This window comes from Peromyscus californicus, unplaced genomic scaffold (assembly GCF_007827085.1).
Source record: "Peromyscus californicus insignis strain IS unplaced genomic scaffold, ASM782708v3 Scaffold_5__1_contigs__length_169319896, whole genome shotgun sequence".
NCBI classification, from domain to species: Eukaryota; Metazoa; Chordata; class Mammalia; order Rodentia; family Cricetidae; genus Peromyscus; species Peromyscus californicus.
The window spans coordinates 28,028,432-28,047,105 of record NW_026294573.1 but is presented as its reverse complement, the minus strand read 5'-3'; the positions used below and the strand labels follow the sequence as shown (position 1 = coordinate 28,047,105).

The window sequence follows — 18,674 nt, the reverse complement described above, 5'->3', positions numbered from 1 at the left end:
CATGACTCCAACTCAGTCTAGAAAGGACAGAAAGGAGTTCAAGGAAACTCTGAAGTGTTTACAATGTTTACCCCTAGATGGTGCTATTTGGGTGTGATTTAAATTTTAAATAATTAAAAAAAAAACAACTCAGTACACATGAGTAATTATTATGATAGGAATTTCAACTTTATGTTGCTTAAAAGTTAGTTTTGTTAAAAATGAATGTGCAGGGCATGGTGGTGCACACACCTTTAACCCAGCACTCGGAAGCAGAGGCAGGCAGATCTCTGTCAGTTTGAGACCAGCCTGGTCTACTAGTTCCAGGACAGCCAGGGCTACATCGAGGGATCTTATTTAAAAAAAAAAAAAAAAATGCTGGTAAACATCACTAGCCACAATTAAGGAAAACACAATTAAGCCACGAGGGCCACCACTGTACACCAATGAGTGCCTATGGTAAAAAACAGTGCTAACAAATGTTGTTGAACATGTGCAGAAACTGGACTCTCATAACTGGCTGGATAGAAAACAGGGCCTTGCCTTTGAAGGACCCAAGATGAAACCAGCCAAAGTGTTTTGTTTTTTCTCTCTTCCTTCCTTCCTTCCTTTCTTTTTTCATCTTTCTTTTCCTGTTCTCCCTTTCTTTCTTTCTTTCTTTCTTTCTTTCTTTCTTTCTTTCTTTCTTTCTTTTTTTTTTTGAGATAAAGTCTTGTTATGTAGACCAGGTTGCTCTTGAACTCATGGCAAGTCTCCTGCTTCAGTCTCTTGAGTGCTGGAAACAGGTGTGCAACACCATACTCACCTAAGTTATTTTTATGGTAGTGAATATAATGAGCATCTTCTTTTTTTTTTGTATTTTTCCTCATATTTCAAACTCTTTGTGATAGATTTCCAGACTCAAAGTTCCTGAATCAAAAGATCTTTATGGTCCTTGAGAACACCTGTTAAACTGTTTTGCAAAACACATCTTGCAATTAGATTAAGCAGAAAATTGTTAGATATAATTGTGGAAGTATTATAATTCAAATAAATGTATATTAAAATTAACAAATGTTACTATTTTAATTAACAAGATCTGTTATTAAAATGACATAGCTTATTCTTTCTTTCTTAATCCTGATTGGAGTGTGTGTCTCTCTGTCTTTTTTGATGTAGTATATGCATGTCTATGTATTTGTGTGGTATATGCACATCTATGTATTTGTGTGGTATATGCACGTCTATGTATTTGTGTGGTATATGCACGTCTATGTATTTGTGTGGTATATGCACGTCTATGTATTTGTGTGGTATATGCACATCTATGTATTTGTGTGGTATATGCATGTCTATGTATTTGTGTGGTATATACATGTCTACGTATTTGTGTGTAGAGGCCAAATGTCAACATGGGTGTCTTCCTCAGTCGCTTTCCATTTTAGTTTTTAGGGCAGGGTCTCTCACTGAACCCGGGGTCTCACTAAGCTCACTGACTGGCTGGGCAGGCTGGCCAGCCAGCTCTGGGGATCCTCCTTCTCTGAGCCCCCCAGTGCTGGGGTTACAGAGATGTGGTGTTTCACCTGGCTTTTACATGAGTTCTGGGGACCCGAACTCAGGTCCTCACGTTTGTGCAGAAAGCACTTTGCCCGCTGACCAGTCTTGCCAGCCCCTCCCCCTCCTTTTTAGAATAATACCCCAGTGAGCATGCAGCATCATTCTGGAATACACAGCTCTTTTCTCTGAAACTGTTGGAAGGTCACTGAGACAGAACGGTGTAACAAAGTTGGGAGGGCTCGAACCAGGCCAGGGTGGTCAGGAAGAGATGGGAACAAATCCAAGAGATCTTAGACAATGTAGTATAACCATTATTGGCTGGATGCAGGACAAAGAAGAGAGAGCCAGGAGCCCTGACTGAGGGCTGCCAAGACAAAAAAAAGTAACACAAATTGGCAAGAGTGTGGAGAAACTGGAACCGAGGGCATTTCTTCCAGGAACGTAAAGTCATGTGGCGGCTGTGGGAAAGTATGACAGTGGTTCAGAGAATTAAACAGTTATCTTATAGTCCAATCATTTCACCTTTGGGCTATACCCAAGATAGTGTGAAAGTAAGAACATAGGTGTGTTCATTACAGTATTATTTACGGAAACAACCCAAATGCCCATCAATACACAAAGAATGAACAAATACACAAAGAATTCTGGCTCACTGAATTATGACTGAACCTTGAAGAAAATATGGTGAATGAAAAAAGTAGTCACAAGACGACTAATACTGCTTAAAATTTCTCTACGTGAGATACCTTGGTAGTCATATTTGCACACAGAAGGTACAATGGGATTGCCACAGACCGAGGAGGGAGGAGACATTATCTATGAACGGGCAGGATTTCAACTGTGGACGGTGAGCAAGTTCTGGAGGTGGAGGGTAGTGGCGTTTGCACGACAATGTGCCAGTACTTGATGCCAGTACTTGATGCCACTGAGTTGTACCCTTAAAATGGTTACAAGAGCTCGCAGTGTAAGCATGAGGGCCTGCATCACAGTTGCCAGCACTCCCGTGAAAAGCTCAGCTTAGTGTGTCATGTGCTTGTAATCTCAGTGCTGGGGAGGCAGAGACAGGAGGATGCCTGGGACTCATTGTCCAGGAAGTCTTGCTGAATCAGTGATTTTCAAGTTCAGTGAGAGACCCTGTCCCAAAAAGTAATATGGAGACAGGTAGAGAAAGACACCAGACATTGGCCTCTGGTCTACAACACACACACACACACACACACACACACACACACACACACACACACACACACACACACGCTATTTAAAAAATTAAGATGCATTCCTGCACCAGGCAGTGGTGGTGCACACCATTAATCTCAGCACTCGGAGGCAGAGGCAGGTGGATCTCTGAGTTCGAGGCCAGCCTGGTCTACAGAGTGAGTTTCAGGACAACCAGTGCTAGCTACATAGAGAAATCTTGTCTCTAAACACCCTCCCCCCCGCAAAAAAAATAGATGCATTCCTGCAATCCTAGCACTCACAAAGCTGAGGTTCTGGACTATATAGCAAGACCATGTCTCAAAAAAAATTAGTCAATTTTATGTTGTAAGTGTATACATACACACACACACACACACATGCACGACTGCTACAGCCTCTGCTGATGTGAGCACACATCACTGACTGTAGATGACCAACCAGACTTAATGACTTTATAAGAGTCAAGTTCCGAAGTGTTACCTGTAGGGTAAGTAGCACAAAGATCACAGTGCTCAGCAATAGTGCTTAGGAGGCAAATTAACGCTGCAGGAGACGTAGTGTTGTACAAGTCATAATTTAAACATTACTGTTGTCAGTGACAAAATCAGCTCACATAGACTACCAAAAAAATGTCTACAAATAAAAAGGATGGAAGTTTAAATCAGGTGCCACATGTGATTCTTGGATTTAAGTCACCAGTGCCTTTTGAAAATAAAGACTCTGAACTTGAGCTAATGCACTTGACGGCTAATGGTGACTGGAAAGAGGTACAAGGGTGGTAGTTATGTCATAGCAGGGCTTTGTAACCAGCACCCTGGAGTTGTGCAGTCCATGACCAGCACAGTTGCACCGAGCAGTCAGGGATCTAAGAAACATGAGAATATCTCCCAGAATCCTCAGAAAGAAACGAGAGACGGATGGACTTCTGTGTTCACCCAGGACATAGACTGAAATGATCGTATCATTTGAATAAAGCTCAAAGGTGAGTGTGGTTCCATGTGAGAGTCTCTGGTGATGTGTGCCCCGGTGGGCATTTATTGGGTATGAAGACCACCCTCCCCTCCAGCAGGTGAAAGTTGAAGGACAGATTCTCCTCCCACGTCCCAGGAACTCGCCCACTTTCCCGAACCGATGTGAATTTTGTGAGGGATGTGAGGGCTGCAATCAGGTTCGGAGATGCTGAGAGGGGCCCAGTCCCTCCCTGACCCAGTGGCTCAGGTCATCCTGATACCATTGTCTTCACTCCTGTTCCAGGGTTGTGGATGGAGTACTTGGAGTTAACGGATCTGGGCTTGGTGAGTTTCCCTGCATCTATCCTTCCCTTCACACTGGAGATGGAGCCCCGGGGCCTCACACCTACACTGAACTCTCTCCCTTTGTACAGGGGGTGGGGGGGGTGGGGGGGGGCACAGGACGACACACTCCAATTCTTTATCCTGTCGCCTTAGCCTCTGGAGTAGCTGAGGTTACAGGTGGTACTACCATGCCTAGGCCAGGCAGGTCGTCTGTCTCTTAAGTCTCTGTGGGTGCCAGGAGCAGGGCACTGAGAATTCCTCCCAGGCTATAGTTAGGTCTATTCTGAGGAGCTGGGCTGGGGCTCCGGAGGCTCAGGGTTCTGGCCAAAGATTCTGGAGTAAGAGGTAGCTTTCCAGCTTTTCTTCATATGCGGTTCTCTGGCTCCCCCCCCCCCCCCCCCCCACACACACACTAGGTGGTTGTGGCCAGCAAGGCTGTCCAAGTGTCCCCGCCCCCCAGGCTGTCCTGCAGACAGTGGCAAAGCCTGGAGGAGAAGCAGCCCAGTGCTTTCCCCTCTCTGCCTCTTCATAACCTCTCCTACAGGTCCTCTATAGAAAAGGAGTAGGAGCCAGAGCAGCCTCTGGCTCTTTATTAAGTGTGTGTGTGTGTGTGTGTGTGTGTGTGTGTGTGTGTGTGTGTGTGTGTAGCTGTGCAGTGAAAAATGAATGTGTCCCTTTTCCAATTTCCCCACAGCTCCCGCCTCGCAGCCTGCTCATCTGTGCAGGGAGACCCCAGGCACGCCATTAAGTCTTACCTCTGATACCTTTGCAGCTTTCATACCCGGGGGGTGGAGATGTGGGAGGCTCTGCCTCTGCCTTCCCCTCCCCCCACAAAGCTTCAGCTGCATGTGTCACCCAGTATCCCAGCAGCCATTTGCTTCCACCCCAGAACCAGTTCTCCAAATCTGCACTTGGGGCTGGGAGGGGGAAGCTGCTTTACAAAGAAGCACACATCAACCACCGCCCCCATCCAACTGGCACGAGGCTCCTAGATGGCTGCAGGAAGGGATAGAGGAAGGAAAGAATTGAGGGTTCAGGGCCTAGCAGGACAAAATTTCGAGGAGGAGGTTGTCTGTCCAGCTGTTCCTGTCCACCCGGGGCCACCTGCCTACTTGCTCCGCCGATTCTGTGCCTTCCTCATGACTCCTTTTTGATTATTCTGCTGGAAAAGAAGCCTGGATTTGTCTCTTCTGCGGCTGACCGGGACCTGTGAAGCTGGCAGATGTGAAGGCAGATGCACAGGCCACTCACTGTCTGCCTCCTCTCGCCTTTATGGAGCATTTGCTTTGTCTTTGATGGACACTGAACCCATCTCCTTAGGGATTCTAGGCCAGAGTTCCACTGCTGGGCCGCACCCACAGCCTGAACGGTCTCCTACCCCTCCACCAATGCCATCGCTAAGTGTGGTGTGGCCGTGGGCCTTTCCCATACAGGCGTTATTATGCTGAGACAGTTTCCTTCCATTCCCAGTTTGTCGAGAGTTTTTAGGATGGAAAGGTGCTGGATTAACAACAATGGTTTTTTGGCATCTGTTCTGGTTTCATTTCTGTTACTGTGACAAAAGCACTCTGGTTAAAAAACAACTCACAGCCGGGCGCAGTGCGCAGGTCTTTCATCCCGGCACTCAAAACACGGGGTGGGGGTGAAGTGGGGGTGGGGTGGGGGTGGGGTGGGGGTGGGCGGGATATCAGCCTGGTCTACAAAGTGTGTTCCAGGACAGCCAGGGCTACACAGAGAAATCCTGTCTTGAAAAAACGAAGCCGGGCGGTGGTGGCGCACGCCTTTAATCCCAGCACTCGGGAGGCAGAGCCAGGCGGATCTCTGTGAGTTCGAGGCCGGCTTGGGCTACCAAGTGAGTTCCAGGAGAGGCGCAAAGCTACACAGAGAAACCCTGTCTCGAAAAACCCAAAAAAAAAAAAAAAAAAAAAAAAAAAAAAAAAAAAGAAAAAACGAACAAACAACTTAGGGAGGAAAAGGCTGATTTTAGCTCCCAATTTCAGATCACGGCCCATCACTGATAGAAGCCAAGGCAGGAACTTGAAGGCAGGACAGTTTGTTATTCTACAGAGTAAACGCCAACCCAAGAACTCACTCTACAGCCAGGAGGTACAGCAGGAACCATGGAGGAGGATGCTTGCTCACCAGCCAGCTTATGCTGAGCTGCATTTTTATTTATTTATTTTTTACACAGGTCAGGACCATCAGCCTAGAGATGTTTACAGTGAGTGGGCAAAAATCACTGGTAAAAATAACTGATTAAGTGAGCAATAGATACCTTTGGAAGGTTATGGAAAGAGAACATTGATGAGTGGACACTTGAAGGTTACAGAGCAAAGCTTCGAGCCTCTGGTGCTGAGGCTGGTTCTTCCTAAACGGCCCTTCTGGCTTTGGGACATCGATATTGGTCAATGTAGTGATTCAGAGAAAGGCTCTGTTAGTGCTGAAGGGGCCTCATTGAAAGTACTCACACTTATGGATGGAGAAGACAAACGCAGAGCTCATCTCCCAGAGGGCAATGTTTCCTGGTTCAAAAGTCAAATATACGGGGATGGGACATTTACGTAGCTGAGAGGTAGGACACTTGCCGAGCTTGCACAAGCCCTGTGTTTGATCCTCGGAGCTGCCACAAAAGTAAGTACGCACTGTTAGATTCCTAGTTTATTTTTATTTTTATTTTTTTATTTAAAAGTTGTGTGTAAGCCGGGCAGTGGTGGCGCACGCCTTTAATCCCAGCACTCGGGAGGCAGAGCCAGGCGGAACTCTGTGAGTTCGAGGCCAGCCTGGGCTACCAAGTGAGTTCCAGGAAAAGCACAAAGCTACACAGAGAAACCCTGTTTCGAAAAACCAAAAAAAAAAAAAAAGTTGTGTGTATATATCTACCTACGTATGGATGTGCACGTGAGTGTAGGTGCCCCAGGAGGTCAGCCTAGGAGCTAGGGTTACAAGTGTTTTGAGCCTCCCTTCAGGGGTGTTTGGAACAGAACTTGGGTTCTCTGCAAGAGAGGCAGGCCTCTGTTTTGTTTAAAAACATTTTTTTTTCTTGTTTTGGTTTTTCAAGACAGGGTTTCTTTGTGTAACAGCCCTGGCTGTCCTGGAACTGACTTTGTAGTCCAAGCTGGCCTTGAACTCACAGAGTTCTGCCTTCCTCTGCCTCCCGAGTGCTGGGATTAAAGGCATGCGCCACTATGCCCAGCTGTTTTTTTTTTTTTTTTAATTTTATATGTATGATATTTGCCTGTGTACCATGTGTGTGCAGTGCCCGTGGCGGTCAGAAGAGGGCGTCAGATGCCCTGGAACTTGAGCTGAACACGGTTTTGAGCAGCTATGTGGGTTCTGGACTTCAAACCCAGGCCTCTGGAAAAGCAGTCAGTGCTCCTAACTGCTGCCCCATCTCTCCAGATCTATCCGAGATTCTTGGTTTTGACAGCAGGCCATGGTAATATGAAATGTTGACAATGGGGCACCTGATGGAGTATGTAAGAACTTCTGTACTGTGTGTAGAGATCTTCTCAAACCAAAGAGCATCCCCAAAAAATAAAGTTTATTAAAAACAGAAAAGCAGCTGGGTGGAGGTGGCGCACGCCTTTAATCGCAGCATTTGGGAGGCAGAGGCAGGCAGATCTCCTTGAGTTCAAGGCCAGCCTGGTCTACAGAGTGAGTTCCAGGATAGCCAGGGCTACACAGAGAAACTCTGTTTCAAAACAAAACAAAAAAACAGAAAAACAGGATCAATTGCAGCTGTCCACATCAGTAGTCCCACTTGGGACGCAGAGCCAGGTGGATTACTGCAATTCTGGTGAGACCAAACTGGGAAATGTACCAAGACCTTATCTCCAAAGGAGAAGGAAGAAATGAAAACAGACAGAAAAGCAAGTTACGGCTGGCCTAACTGCTGAGATCCCAGAGAAGTCTAGTCTCCAGAGAAAGAAGGGAAGCCTCCTTGTCTTTGGAGGAGCGAATTCACGGCTCAGAACTTGGGTGGATTCATTTGCAAACAAACTTTCTCAGGGCATTGCTGGGGTTATAGTAATAATGAAATGGAAGAAAGGACAAGAAAGAAATGAGAATCCCTAGTCAGTGTGATCCGGGACCACGATGAGGGTCCAGAAAGGGAGGCAAATAGAAAGCCTTGGCTGGTGCAACTGGGGGTCACATGCATTTCGTCCCAGGACACTGGATGCTGAAGCAGGCTGATTTGAGATCTTGTCCTGGGACATGAGGCAACAGCTTTGGGCAGACAGCCTGATGGGCAGAGCTAGCCAGGGACACGTACTTCTTCAGAAGTAAAGCTTCCAAGCTCTGGGTCCTGGGTGCTTTAGCACCAGCTTGCATCACCAATTATCTCCCAGGAAAGATAGGCAGTTCAAAGAGGCCGAGGGAACCAGAGGAGTGATTCAGGGTCTGGCCCAGAGGACAACTTGTCCTCTCCATCCATGGAGGTCATCTGATGGCAGCAGCCTGTGACTAGAGCAACTGAGCAGTAGCTGTGGGCTGGTGTGGGCCGGGGCAGTGACTGGAGCTTGGTTCTGGCAGGTAGCTTCTGAGCATTCTGGCCGCCCGGGTTCTCTTCTGCATTAATTACCCAACAACATGGCTCAGGCGGTTCTCCCTTTGTGCTACTTTAATTAATGGAGATCTCCTCCGAGCAAACCAGCTGCTGCGTAAGTTGTCAAACTGTCAGCACACACAGGATGGGTCCCACGGGGACGTGAAGTGTGGGAACTACCCCTGGGCTCCCCGGCTACTTGGCACATTAGGCTCTGTCCCTCAAGCCCACCCCAGTAGCAAAGCCGGGCATAAGAACATCAAGATTAAGAGCTTTTGGGTTCAGAGTTGGGTCTGACTTTTGACCACCAGTCATTTACTATGAGCCTTCAAGCAAATCACTCAGCTTTTCTGAATTTTCCTCATCTGCAAAGTATGGATACGACCTCGTACCTTGTCCCAGGACTGTGGTCAGGAAGGTACATACCATGATTTGCTCAGGGCCTAGGGTACCAGTGAGTATGACGTCGTGACTCCTTCAATTTTTCTGATCATTTGGGGCTTTCCTACCAGACACTTTCCAAGTTCTTTAAGGCCTGTGAAGAAGCTTTAGTTAAAGCATGCCAGAGAGGTTATCGATGTAACCCAGTTGGTAGATAGTTGGCCTCACATGTTCAAGGACTCCTGGTTCAAGTCTCAGTACTATGAACACAAAATGGTACAAAGACAATAAGATATTCATGGGACGGCTGGGGATGTAGTTCAGTTGGTAGAGTGTTTGCCTAGCATGCACAAAGGCCTAGGTTTGCTCTCCAGCACTTCAGGAACCAGGCGTGGGAGAGTCCTCCCATAATCCCAATTCACGGACCATAGAAGCAGGTGGATCAGGAGTTCAAGGTCATCCTCAACTACATAGCAAATTTGAGGCCAACCTGGACTACATGAGAAGCTACTTCATTGCCTCATAAACCACACACCACACCACACCCCCACACCCCCCCACACACACACTATACAACACCCATGGTAGACTTCCCAGTTTTTACTAATAACATGCTTTTCTTTTTTATTATATTTTTGTTGTTCACTTATTATGTGTGTGCATGGGTGTGGGCATGGGCATGCCATGGCACCCGTGTGGAGGTCAGAGGTCAACTTTCTGGCGTTAGTTCTCCCCTTACACCGCGTGGGTCCCTGGGACGAAACTGACGTTATCATCCGCTGCCAGCGCCTTTACTCGTTGATCCCCTAACCTACTTTTTTGTAGACAAAATTCTAAACGGTCTTATTAAATAAGAAACACAGAGCCCCTTTAATCCCAGCACGCGGGAGGCAGAGCCAGGCGGATCTCTGTGAGTTCGAGGCCAGCCTAGTCTCCAAAGCGAGTTCCAGGAAAGGCGCAAAGCTACACAGAGAAACCCTGTCTCGAAAAACCAAAAAAAAAAAAAAAAAAAAAAAAAAGAAACACAGAGCCAAATACAGAGTTAGAAGCCCAGGAGATCGGAGCACTAGCAAATAGCCTTTAGCTTACCACTCGCTGCCATTGCTTCCCCAGAGGGAGAGAGCTTCTAATGTCTGTCCTGTCTTTTTACTGCCTTTCTGTTCTGCCTTCTCATTGGCTCTAAACCCAATCACATGACTTCCTCATCACCGCCTGTCTACACAGACCTCCAGATCTCTATGGTTGGTACTGAGATTAAAGGCTCGGGTCACCACGCTTGGCTGTGTCCTTGACCACACAGAGACTCTGCCTGCTTTCATAACTAATAAGAAGTCTCTGTGTCATTATTTGGGAGCTGGCTGGCGGGACAGAGAAGGACCTATTACAGGAGCATAAAGATCCTTTTTTGTCAGCACGGATGGAGACTGAGTTGGTAGGAAGGCAGGAGGGCGGGCAGTCGGGTGGGCAGGTGGGCCATGCAAGTGCCCAGCCCACATCCCCCTTCACTCCAACTCTTCTCAGGTGTCTGATAGCAACTGGGAAACTAACAGACAAAAATCTTCATTTAGGTTGGCGGCTCACGTCTTTGATCCAGCACTGGGGAGGCAGAGGCAGGCAGATCTCGATGAGTTCAAGGTTAGCCTGGTCTACACAGCGAATTCCAAGTCAGCCAGGGCTATACAGTGAGATCTTTCCTAAAAAAATAAAAAAAATAAAGTCCTCATTCAGTCTCTGTGCCTAACATTGCCTCATAGCTGGGCACTACTCCTGTGCCAGTCCCTGTACCCACACCCCATGGCACCTTTTCATGCCCTCATTAACCCTGTGTGAGTGGTCAGTATCATCCTCTGCCCATGAGAACACAGGTCTAGAGAAGTTCAGAAACCTGGGCAGCCAGTCCACAACACAGCCAAGCACAGCTCTGCTAGCTCAGACAGAACAGAACCCTGTGAGCCTGAGCTCTAGAAAGTGAAGCCTGAGACACACAGTTCCTGGAGGGTATTTTAAAAAGGTGATGAATGAGAAAGAGAAGGATTGTGTTATGGTGGGAGGTCCCTAGAGCCAAGGGCAAAAAACATCTGTATCAATGTCACATTCGTTTAGAACTTTGTTGTTTATAATTTAATTTGAGTATTCATTTGTTGGTGCTGGGGATTGAATTCATGACTTCAGGCAGGCCAAGCCCATGTCTTATTATTGAATTCTACCCCAGTCCCTAGTGTTTATTTTTACTTTTAAACCTTTATGTATACGTTTATGTGTGTGTTTAATTAATTTGAGACAGGGTTTCATATAGCCCGGGCTGGCCTCAAACTCATTATATAGCCAAAGATGACCTTGTATTTCCTGACCATCCTGAGTGCTGGGTTTATAGCATACACCACCAAACTGTTCAGGCAGTGCTGGGTTTTGAACTCACGGCTTTGTTTATGCTAGATGAGTACTCCACCAATTGAGCTTCATCTCCAGCCTACTTAGTAGCTTTACAAAGTAGAAATCACACTCAATTTCTCAGGCAAGGAAGTTAGGATCTAGAAGGGAAGTGCTTTCATTAAAGGCAGAACTGGGGCCAGACCCAGGTCCTATTTGTTTTTTTCCATCATTCTTCACTTCACTGTGGGGGCCGTCCAGACACAGACCCATATCATCATAAGCTAGGCTTAGCTATAGGAAGCCGAGACTGACAGAGGGTCTGGACTCCACATAGACACCCCACCCCGATGTCTGACAGAGTGAACCATCGGCTGTAGGGCAGGAAGTTAATCTTTAGGCAGGGCTTTTGAACTCTGGCAGATCTGACTCTGACCTGAGGGACAGGGGTCTCAGAGGAGGTGGGAAGAGATGGGAGTGGTTTCTAACAGGGAACAGCCTGGGTCCCAGACAAAGGTTTTGTAGAATCCAGGCAAAATCTCTACGCTTTTTGAGGAGGTTAGTAAGCTATTCACATGGAAGCACAAAGGTAGCCAGGGATGGCAGGAGGGGAGAGAAGCACATTCCGAGTGCTTTGCTGAGCCTGGCACAAGGCCGTCCAGCATGTTTAGGGACAGGTGCATACGACAGTGACCTCAGACATGAACTGTGTTAGGGAGTGTGGTGCCATGAGCAGGCTTAGGTCCCGGGTCCAGAGAAGGGGAGGTGATTCTCCACCCTAGGCTCCATAGAGGGAACCATCCAAAAGACAGATCAGGGCACATTAAGACCTGGCATGACCCAGCTCCTGCCACCCATCAGCTTGTCTTGCCCTGATGCAGGCCATGCTAGAAGCCCCTGGATATCGGATGCCTCATTAATGGCATCGCTGAGCTCATTAGACTGAGCTTCCTTCTCTCCTTAGTCTCCCAGCTCTGAGCTGTCACCCATGTCAGTCCCAGCCTGGGGCTGGGGCAACCCTCGGTGGCTCCGCATCAAGGGTCCTGCAGAGGCTGCTCTCAGTGCTGCGCCACAGACTCCACAGGACCAGCCTGAACTCCCTCAGGGAATGCAGCTAGCTTCTTTATGCTTGTGCAAGACAGCACACACAGAGGGACTGAAGGGAAGAGAATTTGTTCTGTCACATGTTTATAATCTAGACCCCTAGATGGAGGTGTGAAGAGGTCCTCCAGAGGCCCCCGCTTTGGTTTCGTGCCTTTCCCGGGGTCTCAGGTGGTTTGTCGGTAATCTTTAGTGTTCTTTGGCTTATAGATGGACATCTCATCTCTGCCTTCATCTTTTCTGGTGTTCTCTCTCTCTCTCTCTCTCTCTCTCTCTCTCTCTCTCTCTCTCTCTCTCTCTCTCTCTTTCCCTATGGGGGGTTTCTGTGTCCAAAGTTTACCTTTTTATAAGGACACCAATCACATTGGATTAAGTCCAGCCCAAATGACCTCATTTTAACTGGATTGCCTCTGTGATGAGCCTGTCTCTAGGTGAGGTAACATTGTGAGGTCAGAGGGCTTAGGAATCTCCTCCTCCTCCTGTTCTTGTGTAGTGTGTGTGTGTGTGTGTGTGTGTGTGTGTGTGTGTGTGTGTGTGTGCAGGCAGGTTTGTGGAGCGCATAAGACAGCTTTCAGAGTTGGTTCTCTCCTTCTATAGTGGGGTCCAGGAATACCCTCAGGTGGCCAGACATGCAGGGCAGCTGCCTCACCAGCTGAGCCATTTGGCCAGCCCCCAGCATGTCTTCTTTTTAGGACAGAAGGCTGTCTTGCTCTTACTTTAATTTTTCATTCTATTATTTATTAATCATAATAAATGGGCCAAGAAGCTTGTTGTTGTTGTTAGGGTTTGTTTGTTTATGTCTAAGTTAGGGTTTCTATTGCTGTGAAGAGACACCATGACCATGGCAACTCTTTGTTTGTTTGTTTTTGTTTTTTGGTGCGCCACTCCTGACTAGCTGGCCACGGCAACTCTTATAAAGAAAGACATTTCATCAGGTGATTTACAGCATCAGAGGTTTAGTTCATTATCATCATGGCAGGGCATGGCGGCATGCAGGCAGACATGGTGCTGGAGAAGGAGCTGAGAGTGGAGAAGGAGCTACATCTTGATCCTGCAGGAAGTGGTCTGAAACACTGGACGTGGCTTGAGCATATATGAGACCTCAAAGCTCACGCCCACAGTGACATACTTCCTAGCCACTCCCTATGGGGGCCATTTCTTTCAAACGACCACATTTGCTTTGTTTTTGTTTTTATTTTATTTTATTTTGTTTTAAGACAGGGTTTCTCTGTGTAGCCCTGGCTGTCCTGGAACCTGCTCTGTAGACCAGGCTGGCCTCAAACTCAGAGATCTGCTTGTCTCTGCCTCTCAAATCCTGGGACTAAAGGTGTATACCACCACCACCCAGTTCTTTTTTTTTTTTTTTTTTTTTTTTTTTTTTTTTTTTTTTTTTGGTTTTTTCGAGACAGGGTTTCTCTGTGTAGCTTTGCGCCTTTCCTGGAACTCGCTTTGGAGACCAGGCTGGCCTCGAACTCACAGAGATCCACCTGCCTCTGCCTCCCGAGTGCTGGGATTAAAGGCGTGCGCCACCACCGCCCGGCCTTATTTTTTTTAATTAATTTATTTTTATTTTATGTACATTGTCTGTTTTGTCTGCATGTGTGTCTGTGTGAGGGTGTCAGGTCCCCTTGTACTGGAGTTATAGACAGTTGTGAGCTGCCATGTGGGTGCTGGGAATTGAACCACGGGTCCTCTGGAAGAGCAGTCAGTGCTTTTAACCACTAAGCCTGCCCTTTTTTTAAAAAAAATTTAAATTGTGTGTCTGTGTGAGTGTGTGCATTTGATTGCAGCTGCTTGAGAAGGCCAGAGGCATCATATCCCATGAAGCTGAAGTTACAGGTAGTTGTGAGCCACCCAATGTGGGTGCTGGGCATCGAACTTGGGTCCTCTGCAAGAGCAGTACATGCTTGCAATCACTGAGCCATCTCTCCAGCCCCCATCAAAGAAGTCCTTATTTAAAATTTGTTCAGAAATCTCAAACACGTAAACAGTAGCCACCACATTAACAATATAAGAAACGGGAAAATACCGGCTAGTGGTGGTGCCTTTAATCCCAGGAAGCAGAGGCAAGGGGAATCTCTGTGAGTTCAAGGCCAGCCTAGTCTACAGAGCGAGTTCCAGGTCAGCAAGGACTGTTTCACAGTGAAACCCTGTCTCAAAAAAAAAATTTGATAATTGACTCCATTATTATAATTAATCTATGGTGATGAAATGTTTGAAAATAAGTTATATCATGAAAATAAATAAAACGAACCTTGCTTCTTCCTACCACGGCACTAGGATGCTCTGTACAGTTGTCGGGGTTTTAATATTCTTTATGTTCACAAATGTGAACACTGTTCATAGCAAATGCATGCCATGTAGTCTAGCACACACCCACACACACCGTGCTCTGAGGATTCAGGAGTGGTGATGAGAGGTGACCTGAGATCCTCCTACCTCCCACCTCTGGAACGGGGAGCCAGACCCTGGGAGTTGAAGGGTGCTCAGGCTTTGGTGCAACGGTAAAAAATAATGTTCCCTCTCCCCAGGAACAGAACACAGCCCAGCAGAAAACCCAAATCATAATTAAAAGATGCCCTGCAACTCCCTTGGCAGCATAAATTTTGAAGATGAAAGTAAATGATTAAAATAATTAAACACTTCAAGCTGACAAGCTGGAGCGGAATCTTGCCAGCGGACGTTTGTCAGTAATTAGGTAATTAATCCTGGTGCAGATTATAAGCCATAACAAACCAGTCAGGCTGAACGGAGCCGGCTGCTCAGAATTAGACTTTTAAAAAAGAAGAGAAGGGTGGGAGGAGGAAAGGGCAGATAAGAAGGAAGAAGTTAAAATCAGGGAAAGACACAGCTCGCGTGGCCACCTGGCCATCCCTACCAGACAGCATGGGCTGAGACTGCGCTGGCCCTCCTGGAGAGTTCTGGGCTTGAGTCTAGACTAGAGCGCAGTGGCCTGCTGGGACTTCAATGGGATTTCAAGCTGGGGATGCGGGGTGCTTTGTACTTCTGGCCCCAGCTCAGAAGGAAGGATGGGAAGGAGCCCAGGAAAGAAGCGACATGCTTGTGGACTGGCTATATTATCCTCCATTCGTTGTTCTGTTCTGCAAGGGCCCTCAATATTGACAAGGAAGGGTCCCCGGTCTGTGGAAAAGAATGTCAGGATCTGAGTGGGGGATCAGTGCCCAGGCAAGCGTTGTTGGATCAGCTCAGGTTCTGGTAGCAACAATAGAATATAAATTATAAGTGTAATTAAAGTAAACAGAAACAGAAAATAATTTTAGTAATAATTTTTATTATTTTTTAAAATTATTTTAAGTGTGTGCGTGTGTGTGTGTAAACTGGAGTTGGAGTTCCAGGCAGTTGTGAACTGCCTAACATGGGTTCTGGGAACTGGACAAGAGACCTCAGGTCCCCTGCACGAGCAGCAAGTGCTCTTGATCACTAAGCATCTCTCCTGCCCACATAAAGGCCAGGGTGCAAGAGTACACGTCTGTAATCCCAGTGTTCCTAAGGCAAATTTCGGAGTCTTGCAGGCCCACTGGCTTTACATACTCCATAGCAAGCAACCGCAAAGAGACCCTGATCTCAAACAAGGGGGATGGCAGGGGCTGACACAGGAGGTTGTCTTCCGACCTCCACAGCGCGCTTGGCAAGAGTGCACCTCCACTCACACACACAAACACATGCAAACACACACATCATCTATGCAGAAATAAAAATTTTACATAAATAATCATAGTACAGGGTGAAGCCTCTGAGCATTAGCCCAGGTGCTAGTACAGCCACAGCCACACTGTCCAGTGGAGGAGAGGCCTGGGAGGGAAGACACAAGAGGGAGAAGGTGGCTCTGTCTGAGGGCCACAGCCACAGGCACAGCCACAGCCACAGGCACAGCCGCAGCCACAGCCACAGCCACAGCCACAGCCACAGCCACAGCCACAACCACAGCCACAGCCACAGCCACAGCCACAGGCACAACCACAACCACAACCACAGCCACAGCCACAGCCACTGCCACAGCCACAGCCACAGCCACAGCCACAGGCACAGCCACAGGCACAGGCACAGCCACAGGCACAGCCACAACCACAGCCACAGCCACAGCCACAGCCACAGCCACAGCTGCAGGCACAGGCGTAGGCACAGGCACAGCCACAACCACAGCCACAGCCACAGCCACAGCTGCAGCTTAGACTTCAGGGTAACAGAAGCCACACTGTGTTTTAAACTCATCTCCGAGGAGGGTGTAGTGGCACACACCTCCATTCCGAGCACTTGAGGCAGAGGCAGGCAGATCTCTGAAATCAAGGCCAGCCTGGGCTACAGAGTGAGACCCTGTCTTGAAAAAGGACAAAAAAAAACAAGAGGAAACAAACAAACCAATAAAAACCTCACCCCTGGCTTGGTGTGGTGATATATGGCTTTATTCCTAGCACCTGGGAGGCAGAAGCAGGTGGATCTCAGTGAACTCAAGGCCTGCCTGGTCTATGTAACGAGTTCTAGGCCAGCCAAGGCTACATAGTAAGACCCTGCCTCAAACTGCAAACCCCGTAACCACCCAAGTAAACGAACAAACAAACACACAAAAACAAACAAGAACTCATCTGTGATTCTAAACTTCATCTTTGTTTAGATAAGCTCATGCCTCCTGTAAGAAGAGGAAAGAGTGTGTGTGTGTGTGTGTGTGTGTGTGTGTGTGTGTGTGTGTGTGTGTGTATGTGTGCATGTGTCCAAAGCCACCAAATTGATTCTGAATTTCAGCCTTATGACTACAATAAAAGAAAGCATCACTGCATAAAGCCAAGGAAGGAGCAGAGACTCATTCAGTAGCTCTGAGCACAGGGCATCCCTGTGAGCTGGATTGTCAGAGAATGCCCCCAGGAGGAGGTAAGCTTGAGCGGTCCCCTGGAGACGGGAAGAAAGCAGAGAACAGAGAGGAGGAAGGGAGGTGTTCTGGCAGAGGAACTTACATGGACTCCTATTTACAAAATACATTCACATGTGTAATCTCATTTCATACTCATTAGACTGAAGGATCCTTGACGGGCTAGCTCATTGGAGAGGCAGTTTAGTGGAGTAATTAGAGTATGTTTTTTTTAAAAATATGGTTAACTATGACAGGTGGGATAACACGTGTACGTCTGCTCTCTCAACAAACCTTGTAAAATAGTAATAATAAAAAGAGAAGATTTAGTTTTGGAAGATGGCAAGTGGTCGGGGGATTTGAGAACACTGAGACAGCTACATACCAAGGATGTGGAAGAGAAGGCAGTCAGCTGGAGACAGACCCAGGACTAGAGAAAGATCAGGCACTGCAAACACCACAGAACGGGAGAGAGAAGGCAGTCAGCTGGAGACAGACCCAGGACTAGAGAAAGATCAGGCACTGCAAACACCACAGAAAGGGAGAGAGAAGTTGGGATTAAGATCACTGCAATGGCCAGGCACAGTGGCGCTCGCCTTTAATCCCAGCACTCAAAAGGCAGAGGCAGGGGGATCTCTGTGAGTTTACTGAGTCTACTGAGTGAGTTTCAAGCTAGCCTGGGCTACACAGAGGACAAACAGAGGCTGGAGAGATGTCTTAGCGAAGAGCAGTAGCTGTTCTTGCAGAGGACCTGGGTTCAATTCCCAGCATGCACTTGGCGGCTCCAGTCCCAGGGGATCCAATGCCTTCTTCTGACCTCTGAGAACACATGTACACATGTGGTGCATAGACACACATTTGAAAAAATATCCTACTATACAAAATAAATAAATCTAAAATACAGCAAACAGCAACAACCTAACAAGCACTGTGGGAATGGGTTGAAAGCTTCCCTGAGAACCAGGTCTCTCCCCTATTGTACACCAATAGTTGACTGTGTCGTCCATATTCTGAAGATTAGAGATTTGTCTGCTTTGGAAAGTGACGTGGGGGATGTACTCCAGTAGCAGAGATTTTGCCTAGCCTGTGAGTCCCTGGGGTTCAGGGCTCAGCATTACAAAAATGAGAGATGGGCACTATAGCTCAGCAGGTGTAGGTGTCTGCTGTTGAGCCCACCGGCCTGAGTTTGATCCTTAGGACTCCCTGATGGAAGGGGAGGGATGGCTCCCGCACGTTGTTTTCTGACTATGCACACGCCATGGCTCTCTCTAATACACACACACACTCATACACGCGCACACATACATATGCACATGCACACAAGACAACATTTTCTCAAAGGGTGAAGCAGGAAGGTTTGGCACTGGACATAATGGAAAGGGTGCATTGAAACCCTGGGGCT

At 47.4% G+C, this 18,674-nt stretch overlaps 1 long non-coding RNA gene across 1 annotated transcript; it reads left to right on the top strand.

Moving 5' to 3' along the window:
• Positions 1 to 682: 682 nt before the first annotated feature.
• Positions 683 to 5,542, top strand: LOC128097653 (uncharacterized). The gene is made up of 2 exons (XR_008213931.1): positions 683 to 4,010; positions 4,705 to 5,542. It is a non-coding gene; the product is annotated as an uncharacterized LOC128097653 (long non-coding RNA).
• Positions 5,543 to 18,674: the final 13,132 nt, after the last annotated feature.